Below are 24848 nucleotides of genomic sequence, written 5' to 3'. Positions count from 1 at the left end.
GGATGGAGCTTGAGTGCATTATGCTATTTGAAACAATCTAGACAGAAAAACAAGTACTTGTTTGACTTCACTCTCATGTGGAATCTAAAACAAACAAACAAACAACCCCCAGAAACCAAACTCATAGAAAAGAGATCAGATTTGTGGTTACCAGAGTTGGGGAGCTGCAGGGTGGGGTGGGAAACTGGATCTGGATGAGGTGGTCCAAGGTACTAACTTCCAGTTATAGGATAGATAAGTGCCAGGGGTCTGATGTATATCATGACCTTAGCTAACACTGCTATGTGGTTTATTTGAAAGTTGCTAAGATAGTAGATCCTTAAAGTTTTCATAACGAGGAAAAAAAATTTTTTTTCTTTTTTTTTCCAAGCATTTCTATGAGATGATACATGTTAGCTAAGTGTATTTTAATTATTTCACAATATGTGTAAATCAAACCATTATGCTATACACCTTGCCCCTATACAGTGATACTTATCAATTATATCTCAATAAAATTGAGATATAAGATTAAGAAATAAATACATGTTCTGGAGACAAGTTTCTTCTCAGATATATGACTTTCAAATGTTTTCTCCCAATCTGTGTCTTGATTTTTAGTCTCTTACTGTTTTTTCAAAAAGCAGAAGTTTTCATTTGGACAAAGTCTAATGTATCCCTTTTTCTTTTATGGACCATTTCTCCAGAGTTGCCTCTGCATATTTGTAAAAAAAGTTGTCCATATGTATGTATGTGAGTCTGTTTCTTGAATCTATTGTTTCATTGATCTGTGTGAGCAGTGCATTCTCTTGTACAGGATTAGGTAAGTCTTAAAATCTGGTAGTGTTAATTCTCCAACGTTGATTTTTTTTTAAGAGTTTATTTAATTATTTGGCAGAGAGAAAGAGATCACAAGTAGGCAGAGAGGCAGGCAGAAGGAAAGGGGGAAGCAGGCTCCCCACTGAGCAGAGAGCCCAATGCGGAGCTTGATCCCAGGACCCTGAGATCATGACCTGAGTTGAAGGCAGAGGCTTAACCCACTGAGCCACCCAGGCAACCGTGATCGTTTTTTTAAAAGTCACTTTGGCTGGTCTGGTTTCTTTGGCTATTCTTTGCGTGTCCATATAAATTTTAGAACCAACTTGTCAATATCTATAAGAAAGTCTGTTGGGATTTTAATTTTGATTGCACTGACTCTATAAATCAATTTGGAAAGAGTTCATATCTCACAAATATTGAGTCTCCCAACTCATGAACATGGTATACCTCTCTGTTTACCTAGGTCTTTAATTGCTTCCAGCCATGTTTTGTAGTCTTTACAGGGCAAGTTGTGGTTGGCAGAGTTCAAAGATGTACCACGAGGAACGCCTGGGTGGCTCAGTCAGTTAAGTGTCTGCCTTTGGCTCTGGTCATGATCCCAGGGTCATGGGATTGAGCTCCACTTCAGGCTCCCTGCTCAGTGGGGAGCCTGCCCTGCTTCTCCCTCTGCCAGCCACTCCTCCTGCTTGTGTTCTGTCTCTCTCTGACAAATACATAAATAACATCTTAAAGCAAGCAAACAAACAAATAAAAACAAAGATATCCACCAAAATTCCTGTCTCCTGGGATAGGCACCCGGTGTAATCTCCTCCCCTTGAGTGTGGGTAGGACCCATAAGTATAGCGTGTGGGTAGGACCCATTACATGCCTGTAATGAGGTTACTAATGGTGGATTCTGAGTTAATAAAAAGGATGTAATCTTACACGGCCCCAACTTTATTAGGGGAGTTCTTAAAAGAGGATGAAACACTGAAAAGACTTTCCAGAGGTCCCCAAGCATCAGAGGAGACCACAGCTTCAGTTGACACTTTGCTCATGGCCTGGGTGACCCCAGCAGAGTATTCAGATATGCTGTGTCCAAACTCTTGACCCACAGAAACTGTGAGTATATTTCTAAGCTGCTGAGGTTATGATAGTCTGCAGCACAGCAAAACAAATCCCTAGGCCTTGAACATCTTCTGTCAGATTTGTCCTTGTTTCAGATTTTCGGAAACAGCTAAAATTGTCAATGAACTTGTTTTCTTAATTTCATTAGTTAGAATATGGAAATATAATGGATTTTTGTATGTTGATCATGGATTCTGCAGGACTGCTAAGTTTATTTCACAGATTTCTTAGGATTTTCTATATGGAGGATAATAGAAAAAACATCCCATAGAGGGTCTACATATAGAATAATGTGAAAATTAAAATGTTATTTTGTCCCTTCCAGTCAGCAAACCTTTAATTTATTTCTCTTGCCTACTTACTGCCCTGGCTAGATCTTTCAGTTTAGTGTTGAACAGAAGTGGTAAAAGAGGACATCTTTGCCTTGTTCTCAGCTTAGTGAAAGGCATTCAGCTGCTCACTCTTAGTTTAGGGATTTTTTGTATATGCCTATTATCAGGTTGAGGAAGTTCCCTTGTGTTCCTGGTTGGGTTTCGTTTTTTTTTTTTTTTTTTTTTTAATGAGAAATAGATGTTGGATTTTGTTAAAATATTTTTTGCATCTGTTGAGATGATCATGTGTTTTTTCTCCTCTATTCCACCAATATGGTGAATTACATAAACTGATTTTCTCATGGTGAACCAACTTTGGATCCCTGGGACGTGTCTCAATAGGCTACGAAGCATTATCCATTTGCTATATTGTTGGACTCTATTTGTTAATATTGTGTTTATAATTCTATGTTCTGGTTTGTGCCTTTCTTTTCTTATAATTCTTTGATTTTAGTAATAGATAATGCTGATCTCATACAATGAGATAAGAAAGGTTCTCTCTTCTTCAGTTTTCTGGGAGATTTTGTATAAATGTGTATTACCTTTTCCTTAAATATTTTACAGAAATTACCAAATTTACCACTAAAATTGACCACCTTTGGGCTGTGGTTTTCTCTGTGGGAATATTTTAAGTTACCAATTCTATTTATTTACCTTTCAATAGGTCTTTTAGGGTTTTCTATTTGTTCTTGAATCAGTCTTGGCAATTTTGTCTTCCTAGGATTTTTTTTCCATTTTATCTCAGTTGCATCATATCTTGGTGTCATATTTCGGTTTTTGGTATATTTGGTCTTTGGCCTTGCACAGAACTTCTAAAAACCTTAGGATTTTTCTAAGTAACGAGATTGATAAAGGTGTCTTTTGTTGTGAATAAGGTGACTTGTGGAAAGCCCCTAGACAACCTAAAGATGGGGACTGGTGTGATTAAAAGATTCCAACTGATGACATGGCCTGGCACCATCTGCTCCGGTGCGCCTCCAGGGACCCCGGCGCCGCTGGAACTGCCCGCGGCCTAGAACCGACGCGCGTGTGCTTGTGAGCCAGAGCCCGGTACAGCGGCGGCGGCGGCGGCGGCGGTCGGGCCTGCGGGGACACGACGGGGCCGCTGCCATGGGGGAGTGACGCGCCTGCGCCCGCTGTTCCGCGGCAGCGGCGAGACAGGAGGAAACCGCGCAGCCGGGGCACTGGCGGCGGCTCCTGAGCCCCGGAATGGAGGAGAAATTCGGCGGCGAGGTGCTAGCCGGCCCCGGCGGCGGCGGCGGCCTTGGACCCGTGGACGTGCCCAGCGCTCGATTAGCAAAATATATTGTGTTACTATGTTTCACTAAATTTTTGAAGGCTGTGGGACTTTTTGAATCATATGATCTCCTAAAAGCAGTTCACATTGTTCAATTCATTTTTATATTAAAACTCGGGGCTGCATTTTTTATGGTTCTGTGTCAAAAGCCATTTTCTTCTGGAAAAAGTATTACCAAACACCAGTGGATCAAAATATTTAAACATGCAGTTGCTGGGTGTATCATTTCACTCTTGTGGTTTTCTGGCCTCACTCTTTGTGGACCACTAAGGACTTTGCTGCTATTTGAACACAGTGATGTTGTTGTCATCTCACTACTCAGTGTTTTGTTCACTAGTTCTGGAGGAGGCCCAGCAAAGACAAGAGGGGCTGCTTTTTTCATTATTGCTGTAATCTGCCTATTGCTTTTCGACAATGATGATCTCATGGCTACAATGGCTGAACCCCCTGAAGGACATCATGACAGTGCTCTAACTCACATGCTTTACACAGCCATTGCCTTCGTAGGTGTGGCAGATCACAAGCTTCCAGAAAACTCTCTGTAGATGTTGGTGGAGCCAAACGTCTTCAAGCTTTATCCCATCTTGTTTCTGTGCTTCTCTTGTGCCCATGGGTCATTGTTCTTTCTGTGACAACTGAGAGTAAAGTCCAGTCTTGGTTTTCTCTCATAATGCCTTTCACAACAGTTATCTTTTTTGTCATGATCCTGGATTTCTATGTCGATTCCATTTGTTCAGTCAAAATGGAAGTTTCCAAATATGCCCGCTATGGTAATCCTTTCCCATTTGTATTAGTGCTCTACTTTTTGGAAATTTTTGGACACATCCAATAACAGACCAGCTTCAAGCTTTGAACAAAGCAGCACACCAGGAAAGCGCTGAACATGTCCTGTCTGGAGGAGTGGTAGTGAGCGCTATATTCTTCATTTTGTCTGCCAACATCTTATCATCTCCCTCCAAGAGAGGACAGAAAGGCACCCTAATTGGATATTCTCCTGAAGGAACACCTCCCTATAATTTCATGGGTGATGCTTTCCAGCATAGCTCCCAATCGATCCCCAGGTTTATTAAGGAATCACTAAAACAAATTCTTGAGGAGAATGACTCTAGGCAGATCTTTTACTTCTTGTGTTTGAATCTGCTTTTTACCTTTGTTGAATTATTCTATGGCGTGTTGACCAATAGTCTGGGTCGGATCTCAGATGGATTTCACATGCTCTTTGACTGCTCTGCTTTGGTCATGGGTCTTTTTGTGGCCTTGATGAGTAGATGGAAAGCAACTCGGATTTTTTCCTATGGGTATGGCCGAATAGAAATTCTCTCTGGATTTATTAATGGACTTTTTCTAATGGTAATAGCCTTTTTTGTGTTTATGGAGTCAGTGGCTAGATTAATTGATCCTCCGGAATTAGACACACATATGTTAACACCAGTCTCAGTTGGAGGGCTGATAGTAAACCTTATTGGTATCTGTGCCTTTAGCCATGCCCATAACCATAACCATGGAGCTTCTCAGGGAAGCTGTCATTCATCTGATCACAGTCATTCCCACCATATGCATGGACACAGTGACCATGGGCATGGTCACAGCCACGGATCTGCAGGCAGAGGCATGAATGCTAACATGAGGGGTGTATTTCTACATGTTTTGGCAGACACACTTGGCAGTATTGGTGTAATTGTATCCACAGTTCTTAGAGAGCAGTTTGGATGGTTCATTGCTGATCCCCTGTGTTCTCTCTTTATTGCTATATTAATATTTCTCAGTGTTGTTCCACTGATTAAAGATGCCTGTCAGGTTCTACTTTTGAGACTGCCACCAGAATATGAAAAAGAGCTACATCTTGCTTTAGAAAAGATACAGAAAATTGAAGGATTAATATCATACCGAGACCCTCATTTTTGGCGTCATTCAGCCAGTGTTGTGGCAGGAACAATTCATATACAGGTGACATCAGATGTGCTGGAACAAAGAATTGTACAGCAGGTCACAGGAATACTTAAAGATGCTGGAGTAAATAATTTAACAATTCAAGTGGAAAAAGAGGCATATTTTCAACATATGTCTGGCCTAAGTACTGGATTTCATGATGTTCTAGCTATGACAAAACAAATGGAGTCCATGAAATACTACAAAGATGGTACTTACATCATGTGAGATAACTCAAGAATTACCTGTGGGATATGAACAACGAAGATTAATTTACTTGGTATTTATAATATTGCCAGAAGGAAGAAAATTGCACATAATTGTACAGAAACATTTGCTGTATTCGAAAAAAATTCTAAAGCTCCCTGCTATTGGATCGAGGAATCTTTCTTAAAGGAAATTTAAATACAGAACGAAGCATTAATTGTACAAGGAAAATAATTACTTGAATTATGTGTATAACAGGAATCTTGAAATTTGAGTGAACATGATGTATCACATCATCTTCAAAAATGAACATATAATGATGGATTCTAATGAAGACCAAAATTACTTGTCTGTTTACTTTCTGTCAGAAAGCATCTCCATTGTAAATAATGTATTTACATGTTTATTACAAAGACCCAAATGAAAAATTTTTAGTCAATTTTTTGCATAACCCTAGGATAAAATAGGAATAAACGTTCTATATTTATGGATTTTCTGTATATAAAACTGGTTTCTAATTATAACTTCAATCCATTAAGTAAAAGCTGTATTGCCACTTTAAATGTAAACTAAATTATTTGGGAGAAACCAACCACTGAAATGAGACAAGCATTGACAATAGGGAAGTATATAACATTATTGATGTATTACAAAAACCAACCACTCTGTAAAATAAATTTTTTTTACTTTTGGTAATATTTGCAAATGAATAATTACTTTATTAGGGTAAAGAACTTATACTAAGTTGTGTGCATGTTATTCGATCACTTGTCTTCTTCCTCTGAAGTAGAATATTCCATTTCTTGTTATGCATCTGCCATTCCAAGTTGCTTGTCAAGCTGGGATCCAAGCAATGCGAGGGTTCTCATTTTTCATTTAGCTCCATATTTTGTGAAACAACCAGCTGAGAGAATCATAAATAATGTCATCTCACATTTGAATTTTCTGCCTTAAACACAGCTTCTTTTTTAATTTCTGGGACATGTGGATCTATAAGAAGTATCAAAGAATAGGTAGTTATTTTAAATTTAGTAAGTGAATCTTGTCCGTAAGTACTTGTGCATCATGAAATCAAAATATCTACCCTGTAACTACTTTCTTTTTTTTTTTTTTAAGATTTTATTTATTTATTTGACAGAGAGAAATCACAAGTAGATGGAGAGGCAGGCAGAGAGAGAGAGAGGGAAGCAGGCTCTCCGCTGAGCAGAGAGCCCGATGCGGGACTCAATCCCAGGACTCTGAGATCATGACCTGAGCCGAAGGCAGCGGCTTAACCCACTGAGCCACCCAGGCGCCCCAACCCTGTAACTACTTTCTATAGCGATATCTAATTTATATTTTTTCATTTCCAATTTAAACTGAATGTATAGTCTGAAAAAATGTATGATAAAGAGATCTATAATAACATATGCAGTTTTATGAACACCAAAGAATGTTCAAAAGAAACCTTTGAATACCTATTTATAAGCATTTGAATATTTTCATTCATATAATAGGAATTTTGATAAGTAGGATGAATTAATTTTAGTATGGGTGTTATTTTTTTAACTATACCATAATGGCAAACATGTATTGTAAATCTTATTTTTATCTTAACAATTTTAATATGTGAGAGGTTCTAGATATTTGTTACAAGTTATTTTGATATTCTTTGTCTTATCCTTACACATTTTCTGGTCCAGAATCTTCAATACATAATTAAACTTTTTGAGTGGTGGGGAAAAAAAAAAAAAAGATTCGAAATTTTGGGCCCCACCCCCACTGCAGCAGGCACCTCAAGCAAGGGAAGAGGCACTGGAGATTCAATTCAACAAGTGGCCAATGATTTAATCAATAGTGTTTATGTGCATGAAGCCTCCATAAAACCCAAAGGAACGAATACACGGAGAGTGGCATAGGAAAGCCGAGCTCAGAGAGGGCATGGAAGCTCTCTGCACCTTTCCCTATACCTTACCCTCTGTATCTCTTAGATCTAGCTACTCCCAAATTATATCATTTTTAAATAAACCAGTGATATAGTAAGTAACATGTTTCTCTGAGTTCTGGAAGCCACCCATGCAAATTAATCAAACCTGAGGAGGGGTCGGGGAACATCTGATTTGTAAATAGTCATTCTGATGCACAGGTGACATCCTAGACTTCGAACTGGTACCCAAAGTTGGGCTAAGCAAGTCATAATGGACTGAGTTCTTGACCTGTGGGGTCTGATGCTATCTCCAGGTGGATAGTGTCAGCATGGGTTTGAACTTGTGGGATACACAGCTGGTGTTACAAAATTGCTTGGTAGCATGGAGGAAAAATCACACACTAGAGTCAGTATGAAGTTATTCATAATTTTCCCTTATCATTTTTTAATATTTGTAGACTCTGTAGTAATGCTTCTTCTTTCATTCATGACGTGTACTTCTGTCTTCTTTTCTTTTATCTTGATTAGTCTGACAAAAGGTTTATCAATCTTTTGACATTTCCAAAGAACCAGCTTTGGTTGCTTTATTTTCTCTGTTGTGTTTCTGTTTTCTATTTCATGGATTTGTTTTTTGATATTTATTATTTCCTTCTATTTACTATGGGCATGATTTGTTTTTCTTAAATAGTTTCTTTAGGCAGAAACTCAGATTATTGGTCTTAGATATGTAATTAAAAAAAAGATTTTATTTATTTATGACATATGGAGAGAGGGAACACAAGCAGAGTTTGGGGAGGGTGGAGCTAGAGAGGGACAAGCAGCCTTCCTGCTGAGCAGGGAGCCTGATATGGGGCTGATCCCAGGACACTGGGATCATGACCTGAGCCAAAGGCAGATGCTTAATGACTGAGCTACCCAGGCACTCTGGATATGTAATTTTTCTAATATAAGTATTTAAAGTTTAGTTTTTTCTCTAGGTCTCACTTTCTCTACATTTCATAAATTTTGCATTATGTTTTCACTTTCATCCAGTTCAAGATATTTTTATATATTTTTATTTTTTTTAAGATTTCATTTATTTATTTGATAGAGAGAGAGCTCACAAGTAGGCAGAGAGGGAGGTAGAGAGAGAGAAGGAAGCAGGCTCCCTGCTGAGCAGAGAGACCTACGCAGATCCCAGGACCCTGGGATCACAACCTGAGTTGAAGGCAGAGACTTTAACCAACTGAGCCACCCAGGTGCCCCTCAAGATATTTTTTTAAAGATTTATTTATTTATTTTACAGAGAGAGAGAGAGAGAGAGAACAAATCAGGTAGGGGCAGAGGGAAAGAGGGAAAGAGAGAATCTTCAGGCAGACTCACAGCTGAGCGTGAAGCCCAATACAAATCCCCAACAGGGCTCTATCCCAGGACCCTGAGATCATGACCTGAGCCGAAATCAAGAGTTGTCTGCTTAACCGATTTAGCCATCCAGGTGCCCCCTATTCAAGATATTTTTAAATTTGTCTTGTGATTTCTGTTTTGACCCAAGGTTCCTTAAAAGTGTATTGTTTAACTTCCAAATTGTTGGTGATTTCCCAATTTTCTTTCTGTTTTTGACATCTGATTAATTCTGTGGGGACTAGAAAACACATGTGCTATTATTTAATTCTTCTTATATTTACTGAGACTTGTTTAAGAGTCTAGCATATGGTCTATTCTGGAGAATCCCTAATATGTATTTTTATGTCTAATTCTGATATTTTGGAGAGGAATGTTCAAGTCTTTATATCTGTATTGAGTTTCTGTCTAGGTCAATCAATTTCTGAGAAAGGAGTATTGAATTCTCTGTCTATAATTGTTGAATTGTCTCTCTTTCCTTTCAGTCCTGTCAGTTTTTTCTTTATGTATTTTGAGACTCTCTTGTCAGGTGCAAATACACTTTTCACTATGATATTTCCCTGATGGATTTTTCATCATATTTGCAAAAATTTTGGAGATTGAAAAATTTACTTGACAATTACTTTTTCAAATAATTTCCCTATTCTTTCTCTTCCTTTCCTGTTCTCCTTCGACTCCCACTGCATGTATGTTGGTGTACCTTGCTGGACTTTGAACCTCTGTTTATTTTTCTTCAATCCCGATTCTTGCTGTTCTTCAGTTTGGATAATGTCCATTGATCACTCTTCAATGTCACTGATTCTTCTGCCAACTCTAATCCCCACTGAGCCTCTCTAGTGAGTTTTAAATTTCAGTTATTGGATTTTTTAACTATAAAATTTCTGTTCAAATCTTTATAATAGTTTCTATTTCTCTATTGAGATTTTGTGAAGTCGTTGTATTAATCTGTTCAGGCTACCATAATAGAATACCACAGATTAAGTGGTCTAAACAACGTTTATTTTCTCAGTTTGAAGTCTAGATGTTCCAGATCAAGGACCTGCGAGATTGATGTCCAGTGAGGACTTTCTTCCCAGCTTGCAAACAGCTGCTTTCTTGCTGAGCTCTCGCACTGGTGGAGAGAAAGAACGAAGAATGCCTCTTCCTCTTTTTCTGTGGGTACCAGCCCATGCCTGTGATCTCATTTAACCTTCATGACAGGATTCCTCACTATCACTATGTCTAAATACAGTCACATTGGGGGTTGAGCTTCAACATATGCATTTTGGGGAACACAAACATTCAGTCCATAACAGTCATTGATATAATATTTTCTGTTGATTATTTGACAGTTTCCTTTACTTCTTTGAACATATTCTTACTAGCCCTTTGGAAATTTTTGTTACTGATTGAATCAAACATCTGATTCCACTCAGAGTCAGTTTCTGTTGACTATGTTCCTTCCCTTGAGTACAGACTGCAACTTCCTGTTTTTAGCATGTAACTTTATTAAAAGATTCTATTTATTTATTTGACAGAGAGAGAGGGAGAAGCAGGCTCCCTGCTGAGGAGAGAGCCCAAGGTGGGGCTTGAACCCAGGACCTGAGATCATGACCTGAGCCAAAGGCACCAGCCAGTTGCCCCTGCATGTGATTTTTTTAATGGAAAAACAAACATTTTAGATAATATGAGGATTGTTGATGTTGTTTAGTAACTGCTCCCTGTTCATGTGCTTCTGGTGATAAACCTGGCTTACAATGGTGATCTGTGCCTTAGGATGGAGACCTCGTGGTACTGTGTTCCGTTCTTGAGGACACCCATTTAGTGTCCCTCACAAGACATTCTTGTCTCAGATGGATCTTCACTACACTCTCCCCTGGCATTCTTAGCAACTATCTTCCTTGTTGCAGTTACCCAGTCTTTGAGGTGTGGGGCATTCAGGGCCAGGGGTTCAGGAACGCTCAGGGGCTAATCAGTTTTCCTTGGTTGTTATGTGTGTCCACCACTCATCCTCCTGGCTGCTATTGTTGCCACAAATTTACTATGGTGTTTCCTCATCACAGGGGCTGTAAGGCAGGCATCAAGCACCCAGGTCCTATGGAGGAGAAAGGAACACATATTAGTCTCTTCTCCGGTGGTGGTACTATGCCCGCCTCTGCCCAGGCCGCTCTGTACAAAATGAATACCCCCTCTCCCTTCTCTAAGAGTAAGTCACCATCTTTACTTCAGTTGTTCAACTTTATACATTTTTCTTGCAGATCTTTGGCATCTCCAAGGTTGTGCTTGGTGAAGGGGCTAGCAATGGGCAGTGCTTTGCCATCTTTTCAGGATTTCCTACTTCCTTGATTCATGCCTGTCTTCTCTTGTAGACTGATGGCCTCATGAAGGTGGGCCTTGTCCCTCACTGCTGGGTCCTAGAACAGTGCCCGTTACATAGGAGATATTCAATAAAAATGTCCCAAATGAATTGCCTACTTCCTTTTGGAAAGGCTCTGTTGTCTCTTGATTTTTTTACTCCTTCTCGGGGCCCTTTTCAGGCTCCCTCCTCTCACAGGCCCTAAATATTATATCTAAGTTTCTGTCCTAAACTACATCCTTTCTCTTTCCCTGGGAATCTCATCCATATAAATAACTTAAACTACATGATGATGATTTTGTTCAAACTAGAATTTGTTCAAACTAAATTTCTTTCTTGAATCTAAGACTGTAATCTAACCATGATGGGCCTGGCTCGTGTCCTACCAATGATCCAGGTTCAATGTGATCAAAACTAAATTAACATATTTCCCTGAAACTGGTATCCATCCTGCCATTCCTGAGTGGAGAGGTCTCCATGGACTCTTCCCTCTCTGCCATCACTCTCATGTCATGTCTTTTGTGAGCTCATGAAATCCTGTAGACTCAGCCTCCTTTATGTGTTTTGTACTTATCTCCTTCTCCCCAACCCAGTGACCACTGCTTTGGATCTGACCTTGATCATTTTTCACCTAAGTAACTGCATGGACAATAGTCATCTTGCCTTTAGTTATTGCTTCCTCTAGTTCAACCTCTGCATGGGTCCTAAAGAGAACTGTTACAAATGCCATTAATTAATTATGCCTTTATGTGATCAAATCCTGTATCACTTGGCTCCCTGTGACCTTTTAGAGAACTCCAAATTCTTCAGTATGTATCTAGGATAACTCTGTGATCCATAAAGTAAACTGCATGAGGGTAGGGAGCATGGCTGTCTCATTGCATTCAGTGTCCAGGAAAGCACCTGGCACAGAGTTGCTGCTCGGTAAATATTTGTTGAATGATTGAGTGAATGAGTATTCTTGCACACCACTCCAGCTTCATTTCTTCTTCTTCTTTTTTTTTTTAAGATTTTATTTATTTGTTTGAGAGAGAGAGAGACAGAGAGCACAAGCAGGGGAAAGGAGAAGCAGGCTCCCTGTTGAATGGGGAGACCAATGTGGGACCCAATTCGAGGACCCTGGGATCATGGCCCAAGCTGAAAGCAGACACTTAAGTGACTAAGCCACCCAGGCATTCCCTCCAACTTCATTTCTTGATGTAGCCTCCACTCCACTTTTAACTACACTAAAAATTACTATATAGTCACATATAGCTGAACACTTCATCTTGAGACAGCTGAGATAGGGATGTCTGGTGCAGGGAGTAATTGATGTCTCTCCCCACCCACATATCTATGGCCACTGATCTAAATGAGAGCAGAGAAACTCCCTGTGGAAAACACTCAAAATATATCTGAAACTGAGCCACACACAATTCAGGAGTCATGACCAGGTCATGGAGATGTGCTGGTAGAAGGGAGTCACAGTACAAAGAATGGCTCTGAGGCATTTGAGAAAATTCATCAGTGGATCCGTACAAGACAGAAGGGGAGGTAGTGTTTTTAGGAACAGCCTGGAGGCTGGCATGTAGAGCCAGCCCTTAGGATAAGATGTGAGCTCTGGGAAGGGAAAGACCACAAGTGCTAATCTGTAGAACAATTCCCTGAACTTTAGCACTTTCCAGTCAAGCAAACCTGATAGGGAGCCATTCTCATTCTCCATTCTCAGGGTCTGCCAAGATGTTGGGTCACATCAAGTCTGGGATCCATCAACAGAGATCTACAGTGTGGAGCAGTGGAGGCTGCACAGAAGAGCTGGGCACAAGGAGGATACAGGTAGTGAGCAGCACTCTAGACTGCATACGAGGAAGCAATGGACAGTGCTTTGGGATTACCAGAAATGAATGGGAGCATGGAAGGGGCCTAATGGTAGAAGTGGGAGCTGTGAACCATGGTTTTGGGTCTTAGTTCTGTTGCTCGCCTACCTATAGCCACTTTTTCTCTTCTTTTTTGCTAAAGAACCCTGGTTTTGTTCAGTTCAGCATTGGTGGAAGTATACATGTAGAAGTTGGGTTCAATAGTGTGGGATCAGTCATGATTGGTTGAAGCATCACAGGACCCTGTTTTTCTTTGGTTCATGGTTCATGAACTGGTAGTGAGTGGGTACATGACTTAGTTCTGGACAATGAAACAAAGAGAGGGACTGCCAGGAGATGTAATGCTTAATTTTATGTGCCAACTTGCCTAGGCCATGGGGTGCCCACATAGTTAGCCAAATATTATTCTGGGTGTTTCTGAAATGGTGCTTTTGAATGAGATTAACATTTAAATGAGTAGACAAAGTAAAGTAAAGCAGATTGCTCTTTCTAATGTGGGTGAGTCTCATCCCCTCAGCTGAGGGCCAGAATAGAAACAAAAGCCTGCCTGACAACCTTCAAGTTGGAACATTGGTTTTTCTTGCCTGCAGATTTGAACCAAGACATTGGCTCTTCCCGGATTTAAGAGCCCACTGAACTTTGAACCAAAACTTACACCATTGACTCTCCTTCTTCTCCAGCCTTCGGTCTTGAACAGGAATGACACCATTGGCTCTCTTGGGTCTCCAGCTTCTGACTCCTTCTGCAGATACTGGCACTTCTCAGCCTCTATGACTGAGCCAATTCCATATAATCTTTCTCTCTCTATAGATAGGTAGATAGGTAAAAACATGTATCTATATATCTGTTTACATACATATCATATATATTTTGGGAGATTATATAATATTATAATATATTATATAATTATTATATAATAATATAATATATAATATAATTAAATTATATAATAATATATGTAATATAATATTATTCTGTGATAGATTTTCCTCTCTGGTGAAAAGAAAGAGGTTAGGAGAAATGCCCTTTGTTGTCTTTGATTCTGTTGTGGGAGGATGGGAGGTGCAGAGCTTGTAAGGGCCATCTTTTGATTATAAGAATATAAGATGAGGGGTGAGGTGCTAAGGATGGCAGGACAGAGAGACAGAAAAGCCTGAGGCCGTAGTGACATTGTTGCACCACCAAACCCCTCATGGAACCACCTGATTCAGGTATTTTTATTTTATTTTTTAAAGATTTTATTTATTTATTTGACAGACAGAGATCACAAGTAGCCAGAGAGGCAGGCAGAGGGAGAAAGAGAAGCAGGCTTCTTGCCAAGCAGAGAGCCCGATGTGGGGCTGGATCCCAAGACCCTGGGATCATGACCTGAGCTAAAGGCAGAGGCTTTAACCCACTGAGCCACCCAGGCACCCCACGTTCTGCATTTCTAATGAACTTGGCCCCACCCCTGATCCTCTCACTCAGTATCTTCATTTTAACAAGATCCCTGGTGATTTGTGTGTGCACTGAAGTCTGGAAAACCCTGGCTTGAGTTATTTTAGCTGGGTGTTATTTTTCTCACATCTGAGCACTAATATAATTGATATGACCTCATTTGGATCTATGGACTGCAGTCTGTGACTGGATTATGTGGTGTTCTGGCTGGGTGGTGCCCTTTCTCTCTTGCTTGTTCCTTTGGACAGTCTGGTCTCTCCCTTCCTTCCACTTACACATGTACTAACATACCTCCTTCAAGACTCAGCAAGACCTCACCTCCACCAGGAAGCCCACCTGACTCCCACCAGGTTGAATCGAAAGCGCTTCTGATTGAGGGTATGGTGTCATCCTTTCTTTGCATCGGTCCTTCTTTGACTCTCCTAGAACCCCAGTACTTTGAGACAATCTTTATTTACTCTTTGTACCCTCCACACCTATCTACTGTCGGGCACATACTAACAGCTGAGTAAGTGTTTCTGGAAGACGGAATGAAGTGTGCTTGGCTGACCTGCTGCTTGTTGCCATGTCCTGCCCCACAAGGCTCCGGGTATCTGAGGTGCCGAGGGTGGGCAGCCCAGGCAGGATTAGAGAATGAGGGGGCCTGCTGGCCCAGCAGCTGTCTCTCCCTCCCCTCCCGCCCCCTCGCCCTCCTGGGAGCACACACATCAGAAACAGCTGCTCTCTTTCCCAGGAACAAATGTCACGAGGCACCCTAGTGACAGCTGAGCCAAAGGAAGACCCCACAGATAGGAGCTTCTGGAGCTGGAGGGGCTTCTCCTCCTGCCTGCTCCCTGGATTGGAGCCTGTGAGTGCCGCCAAGCCTCCAAGGCTCTGGCTGTCATTCTAGAAGCAGAGTGGAGTGGTAATAAAAGTTAATGAGGCTGGGGCCATGACAGCATTCTGCCAGTTACACCATGAGAGCCTAAGTGCGTTTAATGGCACTTTCTTATTAAGAAATCACTAAAAATTGGATCTTTCCCCCTTGCTAGATGCGGTACACCTGTTTCTATGGGCTGAGGTTTTTAATCAAAGCAACCGGGCTTTACCGTGGGGTAAGCCTGGGGCCTTGGCCAGGAGCAGGCTCCCAGAGTGGGGGGATGCGGAGACCAAGTCTGGACCAGAGCCAAGAGCCCCTCCTGGGCAGGCATCGGTGAGCAGCCTGTATGGCTCATTTTCCAGCAGGCTGTGGTGCCCGTGACTTTGCCTCATTAGCTGGCGTGCCTCGGCCATCTGTGGCAGGCACATATGGCAGGGTGTGCTTGGGAAATCAGCTCCTGAGCTGAGCCACACACACCCCCCCCCCAGCTGGTGCCTGCCTAGCCTGATGTGCAGATGTGCTAATGGCCTGGCCTGACTTCAAGCAGGGGAAAGTACAGAGGATTCCGGGTGAAGAAGCATGAGTGTCTTTCCCTAGAGGGGCCCATGTGGTACATTCCTTTGGGAGGCTGTGGACATGGCAAAGCCATGAGTAATTCATTGACTTTCTAAATGTTTTTAGAGTGAGCTGCTGTGAGCAGGAACCAGGGTCTGTGGTGTGCCATCAGGATTCGAATGTGGAGGTCATGTTCTTTCCCCGAAAGACCCATCCAGTGGGAAGGGGTGGGAGGAGATGGACAGACAGACTGACAGATCTTATCTGGTGGGCTAAGTGCTGAGATACAGGTGACCCGAGGGTTTGAGGGGAACAAGGAGCCCAGGCCAAGGGGTCTGAGAATGTCCTGAGGAAGGAACATTGAGCTGTTTCCCAAAAAGACAAGGCTGGAGAGGAGGAAACTGACATCCATGCAGAGCCCTTTATGCAGCTGGCAGCTGGTCTCATCACCCACATCTTGTCCTGTGACCCTCCACAGATGGGGAACCAAAGCTCAGGGGGTGCTCCCTGGCCTACCTGAGGCCACAAGGGAAACTCTGGAGCCTTATGCCATGACATGCTATCCGCCAGTTATGCCGGGGATGAAAGAAAGGGCATTCTAGTCTGTTTTAACCACATTTTCTAGTTTCTGTAGTTGATGTTTTGACATCTAGAGCCTTGCTGACCAGAGAGACCACCCCCCCCCCCGGGGTGAGCTGATTCCTAGGGGAGGCAAAAGATGGTCCTGGGAGTTTGCTTGCTTTAAATGCAAACCAGTCAATCAAGAGCCCACAACCCACCCCCTCTTATTGGCTCCCTCACTCGGGACCTCTAGCCACCATGCTTGAATTTATTTAAATTAAATTAAATTAATTAAATTTAAAACACAGGCAAAAGGAGTTGTTGGTGAAAGGGGCTAACAAAAGCAAGTCATACACATTCCATGAGCTATTTGTGGGGCTGGAGCCCAAGGGTGTGGGGGGCCTAGGAAGGTGGGCAGACACTGGTGGCCACGCTGAGAAGAGTCTTGAACCCAGAGGTGTGGAAGTGCCGTTGAGGTTGGGAGACAGACCGTGCTTTGTCATAATCCCTTCCTCAGCAGCTAGGAGAATGGTCGGGAGAGAGAGAGAGACAGAGAGGTGAGGACCCTGTGTAGTAATCCCAGTATAAAAAGAAGGGAGATTTAACTGGGACCATGTTGGTGGGAATGAAGTGGAGGGGACAGCCCTGAGAACCATGGAGGAGAACACAAGGACGAAAGCTTGGTGACTAGTTTGGTGGAATAAAAGGGAGGGCATGAGTTTTGGCAAAGAGATGAATCAGTGGTGGCCTCTTACCAAGACTGGAACCGCTGAGTCGGCCGCCGTGCACTTCCATCTGGTGGGAACCATAGACCACTGGGCCTCTGGATTCAGAGCTCAGGGAAGCAGATTAAACCAGAAGATTTGAGTTACATGGGAGGCTTGTCCTTTTACATAACAATGTAAACTCCTTTATCTTTTGTCATTGGTTATTATTAAGCATTTCTCACAAAAACTGAACAGAAAATCTAATTGAAGGAGCTTCACGTATCTTCACACAAGGATCCCCAGAACTGTTAATAACCATGTGACAAAGAACAAATGTTCCTTATATAGTCTAGTTAGGGAACCGCTATGTTCTACATAGGGAGCTTGAAGGTGCTCTTTGTCCACCATCCCTTAAAAGATTGCCACCACCTCGTCGAAGGAGCTGGGAAAGCAGACAAAAGTTTGGGAGGCAGAGAATTCGGATTTGCAATCTGAGGTTGATTGGGCAGGCATCCAATATTCTGGAATCACAAACACTCAAAGGTCAGGCCGGCCAAAAATGACTGACAAAGAAGAGAAACATCTGTGTGCTGGTTGGGGATGAAGGACCCGTGGTAGACACTCGCCGCTGGGTTCCTGTTCTGCACCAACTGCCAAAGTGCTGTAGGAGTCGTCCAGCCCTGGCACAGGGATCAGGTGTGATATGGGATCCTGGGAACCTACCTCTAGGCCCCGGGACCTGGTGGGGAGCTTCCCAATAGACCTGACAAATTAAAAAAACGTGTGTGTGCACAGGTGTTGTGGGGGTAAGCGGGTGCTCATGGAATGTTTTCGTACTAGCAAAAGGGTCCACAGCGGAGAGCCTCTGGAACTTGGTGCTTGAGAGATCCCAAAGCAGATGATGCGATCCTTATTCCCGAGGACCTTCCAGGCACTCGGAGGTGCCCAGCCCTACGTGAAGGACCTTCAGACATCTCCAGGGTATAATAAACACGAGTGTGCGGGATCTGTTCTGTAGCTGGAAAGGCCAAAGAAATCAAAAGTGGGAGCATATCCCCACGGATGGCCCAGGGGACGCGATGGAAAATGATGGACTTCAAAGCAGAGCGTGGCATCTTTATAACCCTCACGTCCTTCTCGGAGGGGAACCGGGCCCTTTGCAACAAGGTCTCTGGCCTCAGATGAGTTCAGACCCCTGAGAGCCTGAGCTGTGAAAGTGTTATTTATAAGCTCCTGCACCTGTAGGGCACAGTAGAGTACCACGCAGACCCGCAGAGGACATCGTCCACACCTGGGCCTTGGCCAGTTGGAGTGGATTTTGCTTGGTGCTTTCTGAGAGTTGTAGGGAGGCACACTAACGCTTTTCAGTCTCCTGAAGAATCACGGAGTTCGTTTGGTACCTGGAAAACAGAAGAGACAAAAGTAACCATAAACAAAATGAGAAGGTGGACACACTAGGGAACAACACTGGCTGGACAATGACAGATGAAGGCTGAGCATCCTTACTCTGTAAAGCTCATGCAAATGCTCAGAAAAGTAACAAGACTGCAACAGGGCCATGGGCACAGGCATAGGTGGGGATGTCTTTTCCCTGCTAGGGAAGCCCACTCTGGAGGTGTGAAAGTGTTATTTATAAGAGACAGAGAAACGCCAGGAAGCCTCACTCGCTGCTTGCCTAGCAGATTCATATTGGTGTGTGTCCAGTTCTGACCGATGAGACATCATGACGTGGACTCAGGCTTTGGGGAAAGTACAGGAGAAAGAGGGGCCAGCGGGACGTTCTTCCTCTTTCCATCTTGCTGGGGAAGCGGGCTAAGTCAAGGGTTCATCCTCTGGCTGCTTGGATGGCCACAGCAGGCCGTGACTGTGAGGGTATCCCAAAGAAAATCACAGAACGTTTGACCACAGCCTTTAAGTCACTGATGCTCCGAACCAAGTTTCCAACAAATGTGAGGTTTTTCAATAACCTTATGTTGCTGAAGCTGTTTTTAGGCTAAGTATTCTGTTGCTTGAGATGGAGTCATCCTAACTAGTAAAAGATGAAATAGGTAATTTTTGGAAGAGGAAATGACAGTCAGCTCATAAAGATATGCATAGTGTTTTGCCTCACTAACAGTTAAAGGAAATGCAAACCAGAATTACGCTATTATTTGAATATCAGATTTGCAAACATAACGATGTATGTGTGCCAGGATGGCTCCATTATCCACACGTGATGAGAGAGCTCATTGGCATGATGTGTTTGTGAAGGGGTTTTATGATATATATGACGATGTAAAAGTTCTTCCTCTTCGAGTCACTATTCTATTGCTGAAAATCATCAGAGATTCGAACAAAGATGCGTTGACTATTTATTTGACATCTTCATGTACAATGTTTTATGGGCTATTTTAGTTTTCTAATGGTACTATTGCAAATGATCACAAACGTAGTGGCTTAAAACAATACAAATGTATTATCTTATAGTTCTGAGGTCAGAAGTCTAAAGTCAGGATGTTGGCAGAGGCACCTTCCTTCTGGGAGCTCCACGGGAGGAAGTTTCCTTGCCTTTCCAGCTTCTAGAGGCTGCCTGTGTTCCTTGGCTCCTGCCACTTCCTCCCGTCACTTTGATCCCCACTTCTATGGCCACAGCTCCTTTATCTCCAGGTTTCCGGCCTCCCTCTTAGATGAACTCTTGGGTTAGGGATGCCTTGGTGGCTACCTGGCTTAAGTGTCTGCCTTTGGCACAGGTCATGATCCCCGCGGCCTGGGGTCCAGTCCTGAATCGGGCTTTTTGCTCAGTGGGGAAGCCTGCTTTTCCCTCTGCCTGCGACTCCCCCCCTGATTGTGCTCTCTCTCTCTACCTGACAAATGAAATTTTAAATAAACAGATAAATAAATAATAAATAAAATGAACCCTGGGCTACGATGGGCTCACCTCGATGACAACCTCATCTCTAGACCATTAACTTAGTCACACCTGCAAAGTCTCTTTGCTGTATACGGTCACAGTACAGACTCTAGGGATTAGGGTGTGGACACTATTGGGAAGGCATTGTTCCATCTGCCACACAGGCATTTCCAACTTAAAATATAAGAAACGTCAGTTCTGGGGCACCTGCGTGGCTCAGTGGGTTAAAGCCTCTGCCTTCGGCTCAGGTCATGATCTCAGGGTCCTGGGATCGAGTCCCGCATCGGGCTCTCTGCTCAGCAGGGAGCCTGCTTCCTCCTCTCTCTCTCTCTGCCTGCCTCTCTGCCTGCTTGTGATCTCTCTCTCTGTCAAATAAATAAATAAAATATTAAAAAAAAAAAGAAACGTCAGTTCTGTGTTCTTTTTTGCCCCAAACACTGCCTCTTTTCTTGCCTCAAATCTCTGTGCCATGATCTACACAGTGGTCCAGCCCAGCAAACTGAGTGTCAATCCTGGCTTTTCCCTCTCTTATCCCCCATGTCCTGTTGTCATCTGTGAGTGGTCACTTGTGTAGCCAGCACTGTTCTAGGCACAGAGACTCAGAGATGAGGGGACACATGGGGTCTCTGCTCAGAGGTGAACACACAAGGAGATATCACTGAGCTATCAATGCTTTAAAAACTAAAACCGAGGCAGTGTGATGTGTAGATTGGCTGGGGAATAGGTGGTCACAGGAGGTCTCTCTGAAGGTGAAGGATTTAGTCTGGGATTTGATAAGGAGTCAATCACACAAAAGTCTCAAGGTGGGACAGCCCAGGTGGGGGAAAGAGCTTGAGCCAAGGCTTGTGGTAGGGACAGGCTTGTGTTGCTCAGGGACCTGAAAGAGCAGAGAGATCAAAGGCAAAGGAGAGATGAGGCCAGAGCAGAAGGTAGGACCTAGTTGACCAGAGCAAGGATTGTGGGCGTTGTTGTCAGGAAGCAAGCCTCTTGCTTCTATCCTACCTCTGCCCTCGCAACCTGACCCACAGCCACCTCTCACTTGACTACCATCATTGCCTTCCTCTTGGCCTCCCTCCTTGACCTTTGCCTCCACCAATCATTTTCTACATGATAGCCAAAGTGATACAGTACTTTGGCAAATTTAATGTCTGTCCCAACATTCTCCCACTGTCTATCTATCTGTCCTACAGCGGCTTGATAACTGAAGACCCTATTTCCCAGACTCCATGCATCTTGGCTTCCAGAAGCACTGTAAATCAGCTCAGCTTAAATCAGATGTACTGGTGGACCATGTGAGTTAGCTCAAAGAGAGGCAGGGAGAGAGACACACCCCATAGATGTGGGTCTCCCAGGTGTGGCTTTCACAGGTGCGTCTTGTACATGTGGGTCTAGTAGGTGTGGCTGACACAGGTGCAGAGAGCCTTGAAGCTGTGGCTTGTGGATGTGGGATTGCTGCCTCCATGGTCAGCAGGTGCTGCCTCACTTGCCAGATTCCACAGCTTCCTGACTGCAGCAGATGTAATGGCTTCCCTGGCGGGTGAGCTCTGTGATGATGTTCCAGAAACCCCTCCTCGAGGCCCAGTCCACAGGCTGTCCTTCCAGCCCTTCCAATAATCTGCAGGCAACTAACTCCCCGGGTTAGATTTCTTTCTATGTAAAAGAGTGAGAGTACTGTCTGTGATCTTCTGTGGATCTTGGAATACAAAAGGACCACCCTGATCATATCACTTCCCTGCTTCTCAACCAGAGAATAAACCCCAACATCCAATGCCTATGACAGCCCTCATCTTAATTTCAGCACATTCTCCTTTCCTCTGTATCTGTCAGGTCCCGGCTTAACGTTACTTCCTCAGAGAGGCCTCTTGCGTCTAGGGCTGCTATAACCAAGTGGCACAGATGGGGGCGGGGTGGGCAGCTTGAATAGCAGTAATGTATTGTCTCAAGTGCCAGAGGCCAGAAGTCTGCAGCCAAGGCACCAGGAGGACTGGTTCCATCTGAAGGCTGTGAGGGAGAATCTGTTAGGGTTCTCTCCCCTTGGTTGGTAAGTGCCTGTCTTCATGTTCATGCGGTGCTCTCCCTGTGTGTGTCTCTGTGTCCAAATTTTCCCTTTTAGTAAGCACACCAGTCATATTGGATGGGGCCCCCACCCAAATGCCCTCATCTTAATTATATCTGCAATCATCTTCTTTCTAAATTCTAATTTCATTCTGGGGTCTTGGGGGTTTGGGCTTCAACATATGTATTTGGGTTGGGGAGCACAACTGAGATCACGGCAGTCAGGTTTCCAATTATAAGCTGTCGTCAAACTTCACTTTTTCATCCAAGTGGTCAGCGCAGTGTACAGCAATGTAGGCATTTGGCTGGCTGATGTCTTGCAACCAGACCATAAACTCCGTTGGCTGGGAAGACCGTGTCTGCTTTGTTGGTTGCTGCATTCCAGCACTTTGTACAGTGACTGGCGCATAACAAGTGAGCAAAAATGATTCATCAAATTAGGAAATTAATGAATTGATAAATATTGATTATCTCTAATAGCTAATGAAAGACCTAAAAGGCTAACGATAGGCAAATGGCCAAATCAACCAAGACACAGCTGTTTTATTACATAGCTATTGTAGCTATTTATTACATGGTTGTTAAAGTCTGTTTCTGAAGAATTCCCACCCCCCTTTCTGGTAACCATCAGTTTGTTCTCTGTATTTAAGAGTCTGTTTTTTGGTCTCTCTCTTTTTTTTAATTCGTTTGTTTTGTTTCTAAAGTTCTACATATGAGTGAAATGATGTGGTATTTATTTTTCTCTGACCGGCTTATTTTGCCTAGCAGAATACTTTCCAGCTCCACCTATCTTGCAAATGATGAGATTTCATTCCTTTTTATGGCTGAGTAACATTCTACTGTTAATATGTACCACATTGTCTTTATCCATTCATCTGTGAATCGACACTCAGGCTGCTTCCATATCTTGATTATTGTAAGTAAAGCTACGATAAACGTTGGGTTGCATGGATCTTTTCAAAGTCATATTCTTTGGGTAAATATGCAGTAGTAGAATTATTGGATCGTATGGCATTTCTATGTTTAATTTTTTGAGGAACCTCCATACTGTTTTCCACAGTGGCTGTACCAGTTTGCATTCCCACCAACAGAGCACGAGGGTTTCTTTTTCTCTGTACCTTCACCAACACCTATTGTTGCTGAAGAATTTTTAACAATGTAGGGAAATGCTTATTATTTGTCATTGAGTGACATAATAGAATGTAACTTTTTGTGCAATATTATTTGAAAAATGAAGAGGAAAATGAGGTAGAGTCCAGCATTGACCTTTGCAGCAATTGGAAACCTTGATACAAACTAGAATCAAGTTTGTAAGTTTCCATATAGACTTTATTCAACAATTTTGATTATTTGCTCAGTGCCTTCCTGTCAGAGCAAAAAAATGATTCAGATCCTATTAACTATCCTATATTCTTTGGGGCATAAAATATGGCGCTATGAGGAAATAATAGGGCCTTGATGGTACTTCTCTGGGCTAAGATAATCTTACTTTTAGTCTCTCATTCTGTCATTAATAAAATAATGTCTGATCATATGTAAAAATGATGAGTTTGAACTCCTTAGGTTGTTCCTTAAAATTAAAACTTTTTTGCTGATTTCAGAACAAATATGTGCTTATTATCAAAGAATTAAATGTCAAAGTAAAATAGAAATTGAGGTATTCTAAAATTCTGCCTCAAAACAATAATCATTGTATCATAATCCTGGTAATATTCTTCCAGAATGTACTCTAAATATACATATATGCTATGTTAATAGTACACAAGCACTGTGCAGAAAGGAACCCACACTACGTGATGGTCTGCAAATTGCCTTTTCATTTTGAAACATTTCTTGGCCACTGTTTTACATCAGTTTCCATGTGCCTCTCTGGTTCCTTTTATCTGGAGAGTCTCAGACTTTGACTTGGTCACTTAGGGTCTGAGAAAATGAACAGGAAGCGACTGGTTGTCTTTCCAAGGGCTGAATGGCCAGGGTCCAGGTGCCCAGATTGGTTCATACTCTTTTGCTTATTGCTTTTCCCGGCATGGAGGCCATGTTCACCAACCACATGTGCTGGTGTGATCGGAAGAATCGTGTGTGGAGTCCTTTTTGGGTGGAAGCTATTCCGCAAAGTAGAAGAACAGAGCCAGGGCTATCCTGTGCCTGCTGCAGTTAAAATCCTACCACTCTGCAGAATTTTCTGGAGCTTCCCAAGATTGGAGGAGTTATTTCACCATTGTTCAGAACTGTGACCCAGTCTGTGAAACTGTGTAGTGGGGCTAAGAATACAGTCAATATCTTTTAAGTAGTGTGGTAATGCTACGGGATGTGGGTTTTGTGTGTGTGTGTGTGTGTGTGTGCGCGCACATATGATCTCAGCATCTGAGATCGAGCCCTGTGTTGGTCTCCTCATTTGGCATCGGGGTGGGAGTCTTGCTTGAGATTCTCTCTCCCTCCCTCTCTGTCCCTCACTCCTTTCTCTTTCTTTCTAAAATAAATAAATCTTTTTTAAAATAGAGGTTATTATAGTCTGTAAATAGAATTTTTTCTCACAAATCTGGAGTAACGAAGATCCAAGACTGATTTTCTGCTCTGTTTTCCTGTCTCCTCTGTGAG

The 24848-nt window shown here is 42.8% G+C and overlaps 1 protein-coding gene and 1 pseudogene across 2 annotated transcripts in view; one reads left to right on the top strand and one right to left on the bottom strand.

Annotated features, from left to right (window-relative positions):
- LOC309848753 (uncharacterized protein) overlaps positions 1–24848 on the bottom strand; it is a 339042-nt gene that overhangs the window by 212369 nt on the left and 101825 nt on the right. The gene's annotated exons all lie outside the window — the stretch shown is intronic.
- LOC309848745 (proton-coupled zinc antiporter SLC30A5 pseudogene) lies at positions 3338–5895 on the top strand (annotated as a pseudogene). Its single transcript has one exon. The product of its transcript is annotated as a proton-coupled zinc antiporter SLC30A5 pseudogene (transcript).

Source organism: Mustela nivalis (assembly GCF_964662115.1).
Source record: "Mustela nivalis genome assembly, chromosome: 15".
NCBI classification, from domain to species: domain Eukaryota; kingdom Metazoa; phylum Chordata; class Mammalia; order Carnivora; family Mustelidae; genus Mustela; species Mustela nivalis.
Note: the sequence above shows the minus strand (reverse complement) of the source record. Positions and strands in the feature narration are given on the sequence as shown.